General features: G+C 46.7%; 1 pseudogene across 1 annotated transcript; it reads right to left on the bottom strand.

Annotated features, from left to right (window-relative positions):
* Positions 1–1,270: 1,270 nt before the first annotated feature.
* On the bottom strand, positions 1,271–6,376 carry LOC308511224 (BTB/POZ domain-containing protein 10-like; annotated as a pseudogene). Its single transcript has 2 exons — positions 5,880–6,376; positions 1,271–2,041 (listed from the first exon to the last, which is right to left on the bottom strand). The product of its transcript is annotated as a BTB/POZ domain-containing protein 10-like (transcript).
* Between the last annotated feature and the right edge of the window lie 837 nt (positions 6,377–7,213).

Below are 7,213 nucleotides of genomic sequence, written 5' to 3'. Positions count from 1 at the left end.
GCCTGTTTTCAAACTGATGATCATTCTGGTCCAGGCACTGCTGATATACAAAGCAATGGAATCACAAACAGGATGGGAAGAGATCAACCAAAGAACTTGTATACATTTATGCATAACCCATGGACACAGACAATAGGTGGTGAAAGCCTGGGGCAGGGGTGGTCTAGATGAGGTCATTGGGGAAGAAAAGGGGACATATGTTTCAACAATAAAGATTTTTTTAAAAACAATGGAATTTTATTTTGATAAAAAACTCGAGTTTACAATCATTTAATAAATGAAGAGCAAACACTTCATTTTCCTATCCCATAACTCTTATGAAAAAAATCATTAGTAAACAAATATCTGTGAACCCGATTAAGGGTAAGGCAGACTGAATAATAAACCACCCCAAATGTTTACACTCCCTACGTGTGACTCACTCTAAAAGGGTGAAAACAGCACTGGAGATAACTGAACTCTTAAGATATAGGCATTGAATCTCATTCTAATTATCCAAATAAGCCCAATGATCAATATTTATTTTTTGCTCATCATGGGCAGTAAACTATACACATTTTACTGAAGGAATACTTAGATAGAAGCATTTATTTAAGTTACACTGTGCATCACAACTATAAAAATGACTTGAACAGTTCCATTTAACCACCATTTATAAAGTGCAGCTATATAATATTCTGCATTTTATCTGATGTCTGACATATCAAGCTAGAGTCCAGTGATGGCGAACCTATGACACGCGTGTCAGAGGTAACACGTGAACTCATTTTTTTGATTGATTTTTCTTTGTTAAATGGCATTTAAATATATAAAATAAATATCAAAAATGTCTTTATTTTACTATGGTTGCAAATATCAAAAAATGTCTATATGTGACACGGCACCAGAGTTAAGTTAGGGTTTTTCAAAATGCTGACACGCCGAGCTCAAAAGGTTCGCCATCACTGAGACTGAAAGTACCCCAGCTGCCAATTTCCACCACTTCTGAAAATATCTAGATGTGTGAAAAAGGACTGTCCCCCATACAAAGAACCAATTTCACAAACCTACCGTAAACAAATACATTTATATAACTGGCACCTCAGGATACTAGAGTTGTATTCATTTAAAAAACCATCCAGTTACCTTTGGTCTTTAAAAAAGCCTACACTGTAATATCCTAAACATTATGTGCATCTCATGATGAAGAGAGTGGCCTTGCAGTGCAGAATGAGGAGAGTGCAATGTCACCATGAAGAGTAGCATGCTGTGGTTTCAAGGAACATCGGCATCACAGCATTGTATTCTGTACATCAGGATCGAGGTCATTGTTGCTGGAAGGGGGATGGATGGGGAGAATATTCAGCTCATCCACTTGCGGAGTTGGGTGCATGTCCTGGGGAATGGTCCTGGGGAATGTCTACGGCAGCTGCTGCAAGGTTGGTGATAGATTTACTCTTTACACACTGAAAGTCTACATGCTGACTCTTTCCTTCTTCCTTCTCCCAAGACATTCGAATAAAGGGTCTTTGGACATAGTTGTAAATCACTTCTGGGTGGCCCCCAGGCCTTTTCTTTATTTTTTCTTTATAGGTAGGATAACCTTCTATTCCCAATCTGTTCTTCTTAAGACCCCTCACCTTCAAAACTGATTTAGTCACATCTGTTTTCAGTGTACTTCAAAAGTCTATATAATTTTGTGCTATAAATAATTTGTGAATATTCTTCTCTCAACTGGGGTGGATGTTCTTCATCCCAATCAACCACACCATCATCTGTAAGCACCACTATGTGGCATCCTCATTCCCCACTCTGGGCACTAGCTACCATGAGAGGCAGGATCATTTCTTCTAGATAAAATTCAAACTGTCTATGAGACCATCATTTGATAACTCATGCATTAGGGCACCGAGAGCTCTACATTTAATAGTACTATATTCAAAAGAGATACAAAGAGATAATAGTCACATGCTTCTCTCAGTTCAGTAATAGATATGTCATCAGGACATGGATTACTTAAATTTGCATATTCCATATATATATACAAATTTGCCCTCATGGTAACTATGGGCTGGAGCCGGTGGGTGTGGCTGCGTGCCGCAGGAGGCTGGCGGACATGAGGCTGCGTCAAATAAAATAAAATGCGTTCACACGTCCTAAAGCACAAACATCCCAGCAGATAACTCAATGCAGGTCATTGTGTAATGATTACACAATATTGATTACACAGTAAACTTATTTTCACCAAAAAAAAAATAACATCTTCATTGAAAGATGCCCCAGTAAGGCTGCTGAGGCTTTCATCTGTCCCTTTCTACACCGAAGACAACAGGGTTTAAGGAAGAAGAGCTCCAGTTTCGTTTTCTCAGCACCCAGCTAGGAGGCCTCCCTGGGGCGGCTCTCCCCTCCATACCCTTCCACAGGACCGGCGCTCTGGCCCAGGCGCCCCGAGGAGAGGTGGAGCAAAGTGCTTTCCCTCCAGGACTCCTCTCCCCCTGGGAGTCCGGCACAGAGGGCGCTCTCCCTGGGAACCGGAAATCCACCTCCTGGGCCACTACGCAGCAACAGGGCCTGGAGAGCAGCGGGAGGGCGAACTATCCATGTGGTTTTGTACACTGGCGGAGGCCACGCAGCTGCCATAGTTGAAGTCATTCTTGATGTAGGAGCAGGGGTAGCAGGGATCATTGTCGGCCAGGTTGGAAATGGAATCCCAGTTCCCCACTGAATGACTAGAGCACATGGTCCTCAGTCACTTCCTGAGCAGCAGTCAGCCCCGACTGGGGATCAAACCCGAAACCTAAGTAGGTGCCCTGACAGAATGGAACCTAAACCTTTGGTGTGGCAGAAGAGCTCTGACCCACAGCAGGGGCCAGGGCAGCCAGAGGGGTTTTGTTGAGGGGCTCTGACAGGCAGCCCGCAGTACAGTGGGTTAGAACCTCCTCCTGATAAAGCAAGGTTGCAGGTTGGATCCCTGGTCAGGGCACAGACAAGAAGCAACCAAAGAGCATAATAAGTGGAACAACACACTGGTGTTTCTCTCGCTCTCTTCCTCTCTCTAAAATAATCAATCAATAAAAATTAAAATAAAAAATAAACCCTCTGGCTTGCAGAGTTGCTAAAACAGTTAGAAAGCAAAGTCCCATCCCTTCCCATTCATTCAACAAATACTTCATATGCTCCTTCAATAATCACACTGGGATGGGTGTTTGTTTGTTTGGTTTGGTTTATCCTCACCTGAGGACATTTTTGCATTGATTTTTTTTTCGGAGAGTGGAAGGGAAGGAGAAAGACAGAAACTAATGTGAGAGACATCAATTAATTGCCTCTTGTTGAATCCCCAACCAGGGCCTGGGATTGAGCCTGCAACCCAGGTATGTGCCCTTGATTGGAATCCAAGCCGGTACCCTTCACTCTGCCTGCAGAAGCACTATCCACTGAACCAAACCAGCATTTTTTTTCTTTTTAAGTCCTCCTCTAAGGATATGTTTTTTCATTGATTCTAGAGAGAGAGGAAGGGAGAGGGAAAGAGAAAGAAAAACATTGATCACTTGCCCGAGCAATCTGACAGGGATGGAAAGCACAACCGGTGTATGTGCCCTCATATGGAATCGAACCCATGACCCTTTGGTACGTGGGAGGACACTCTAACTACTGATTCACACTGACCAGGACCTGGAGGTACACTTAAAATTTTTTTCATATCTGCCCTGGCCAGGTGGCTCAATTGATTGAAGTCTCAACCTGTACACCAAAGGATTTCCTGTTGGATTCTAGGTTAGGGCACATACTTAGGTTTAGGTTAGATCCCAGTGGGTCAGCAGATGCAGAGACAGTCTACTGGTATTTCTCTGTCACATGGATGTTTCTCTCTCTAAAAATCAATTTTAAAAACATCCTCAGGTGAGAATTAGAACTATATAAATATTAAAACATTTTCAGCTCTAAAATTTTATTTGGTTCTTTTTTAAATTTTATTTTTTAATTTACAGTTCACATTCAATATCCTATCTACACTAATAAAAGAGAAACATGGTAATTGGGCGTACATCCGCTACCCTTTTCATTGGCTAATCAACAAGATATGCAAATTAACTGTCAGCCAAGATGGCGGCCGGCAGCCAGGCAGCTTGAAACTAACATTAGGCTTGCTTGCCTCAGTGACAGAGGAAACCAACGTTCCCCGCCTGCGGCTGCAGGCCTCTGAGCCTGCAGTTTGAAACATTTTAACAAATACTGCCAGACTTCAGCCAGCAGATTCGCAACATTGTATGCAAAGGCCAGAAACCTACTTTCAGAAGCGGAGGCCTAAGTGCTGGAGCCAAGCCTCAAGCTAAAGCTGGCCAAGAATTTAAAAAAAAGGAAAAAAGGAGCGTTTGGGAGTTCAGTCACCCCCAACCTGAAAACAGCCCTCAGCCCCTCACCCAGACTTGCCAGGCACCCCAGTGGGGACCCCCACCCTGAAGGGTGTGTGACCAGCTGCAAACAGCCATCATCCCCTCATCCAGGCTGGCCAGGCACCCCAGTGGGGACCCCACCCTGATCCAAGACACCCTTCAGGGCAAACGAGCTGGCCCCCACCCGTGCACCAGGCCTCTACCCTATATAGTAAAAGGGTAATATGCCTCCCAGCACCAGGATCAGCATGACAGGGGGCAGCGCCCAAACACCCTGATCAGCCCTGCTCTGTGTGTGACAGGGGGCGGGGCCAGAACCCCCCCCCCCCCCCGGGCCCTGCTCTGTGTGTGACGGGGTAGAGCCATAACCTCCCCATCGGCCCTGCCCTGAGTGTGAGAGTGGCGGCGCCTCAACCCCCTGATCGGCCCTGCTCTGTGTGTGACAGGAGGCGGGGCCACACACACACCCCCCGGCCCTGCTCTGTGTGTGATGGGGTAGAGCCATAACCTCCCCATCGGCCTTGCCCTGAGTGTGACAGTGGTGGCGCCCCAACTCCCTGATCGGCCATGCTCTATGGGTGATAGAGGGCGGCGCCCCAACCCACTGATCCGCCTTGCTCTGTGTGTGACAGGGGATGGTGCCCCAACTCCCCTATTGGACCTACTCTCTGTGTGACAGGGGGGAGCTCCTCAACCCCCTGATGGTCCCTGCTCTGTGTGTGACAGGGGGCAGTGCCCCAACCCCCGGATTGGCCCTGCTCTGTGTGTGACAGGGGGTGGTGCCGCAACCTCCCCATCGACCCTGCCTTGAGTGTGACAGGGGGTGGTGCCCCAACCCCCCAATCGGCCCTACCCTGAGCATAACTGAGGGTGGCATCGCAACCTCCTGATCCACCCTGCTCTGTGCATGACAGGGGGCGGCACCCCAACTCCCCAAACGGCCCTGCTCTGAGCCCGACCAGGGGCTGCACCTAGGGATTGGGCCTGCCCTCTGCCACCCGGGAGCAGGCCTAAGCCAGCAGGTCGTTATCTCCTGAGGGGTCCCAGACTGCGAGAGGGCACAGGCCGGGCTGAGGGACCCCCCCTTCCCCCTGAGTGCACAAATTTTTGTGCACCGGGCCTCTAGTCCTATATAATAAAACCCTAATATGCATATCAACTGTACGGTAGAATGACTGGTCGCTATGAACTGACCACCAGGGGGCAGACGCTCAACATAAGAGCTGCCCTCTGGTGGTCAGTGCGCTCCCACAAGGGGAGCGCTGCTCAGCCAGAAGCCGGGCTCATGGCTGGCGAGTGCAGCGGTAGTGGTGGGAGCCTTTGTGGCAGCACTAAGTAGCAGTGAGCTGAGCAGTAGGGAGCAGCAAGCAGGCGGGCAGTAAGGAGAGAGGAGTCCCAGACTGGGAGAGGGCACAGGCTGGGCTGAGCCCCCCTCCCCACCTCCAGTGTATGAATTTCATGCACTGGGCCACTAGTTTTTTAGTAATACAGACTAGCTCAAAATACAGTGGAGCCAGTTCCTTCTGCCACCTCATATTCTCCCTTCCATTGGGGCATGTAAAATTATGTTCTCTGTCAGATCCAAACATCCTGCCCAACATTGTATTTGGCTGTGCAGGAAAAATGGATGGGTTTACAACAAATCTAGTGTTATCCACAATTAGTGTCACTCTTTCTGATGTTCTTATATTCTGAGCTCCTTCTGTTGCATTTTCATATACAAACATCATCTCCCCAGATGTCTTACAGCTACCATCTGAACTTGACTGACTACTATTTCTGCTGCTGTTCCCAGGGCTCCTATTGGAACCATTTGGAGTTGTTTTTTGAGGACGAGGACTGACTGGACAAGAGGAACTGTGCAGTCGTATTGGAGAAATAACATTTCTAATACAAGGAGTGAGCTGAGACTCTGTTCTTTCATGAGATGAATCTCGTGATCTTTCACTTGACCATCTATCTCTTGAGCTCTCACGTCCCCCACTAGCACCATGTATACTCATTTTCCTGTGGTAGACAACTCTTTTAGCAACACGTGAGGGAGTACTGTAGTCCTCTGTGAGTGTCCACAAAGGGCCTAGGCCCGTGGTCAGCAAACTGTGGCTCGCAAGCCACATGCAGCTCTTTGGCCCCTTGAGTGTGGCTCTTCCTAAGCCTTAGGAGTACCCTAATTAAGTTAATAACAATTTACCTACCTATATAGTTTAAGCTTAAAAAATTTGTCTCTCAAAAGAAATTTCAATCTTTGTATTTGGCTCTGTTGACTAATGAGTTTGCTGACCACTGGCCTAGGCAAAAGCTGGGGCCAATGATACCTCTGCTTCCTCCTCAGCTGGATCCATCAGGAGGTGTAGGTGAGAACAGCCACTCGGGCAGCTGGGGCTACCAGAGCCACCCGGCAGGTTGTAACAATAAAGATTTTTTTTAAAAAAGAATCATTTTTTGCCTGGCCAGTGTTGCTCAGTGGTTTAGCATTGACCTATGAATCAGGAGGTCATGGTTTGATTCCTGGTCAGGGCACATGCCTGGGTTGTTGGCTTGATCCCCAGTGTGGGGAGTGCAAGAGGCAGCCATTCAATGATCCACTCTCATCATTGATGTTTTTATCTCTCTTTCTCCCTTTTCCTTTCTCTCTGAGATAAAAGATATATATATATATTTTAAAAAATAATCATTTTGGTAATTGTGCGTCCTTAACCATCAACTGTTGCCAGTTTTGTAGCGTAAACTTTGTCTTTTATGTATCCCTATAAAAAGTCTAGTGGGTAAATTTTCTTTGTTCAAAAGTTAGTCTGGCTTCACTCATTATTTCAAGTTAACTAGACCTGAAGAGGAGTAAA

The sequence above is a fragment of the Myotis nattereri genome (genome assembly GCF_964212035.1).
Source record: "Myotis nattereri genome assembly, chromosome: X".
Lineage (NCBI taxonomy): Eukaryota > Metazoa > Chordata > Mammalia > Chiroptera > Vespertilionidae > Myotis > Myotis nattereri.
The sequence above is the reverse complement of the archived record's forward strand: the minus strand, read 5'-3'. Positions and strand labels throughout refer to the sequence as shown.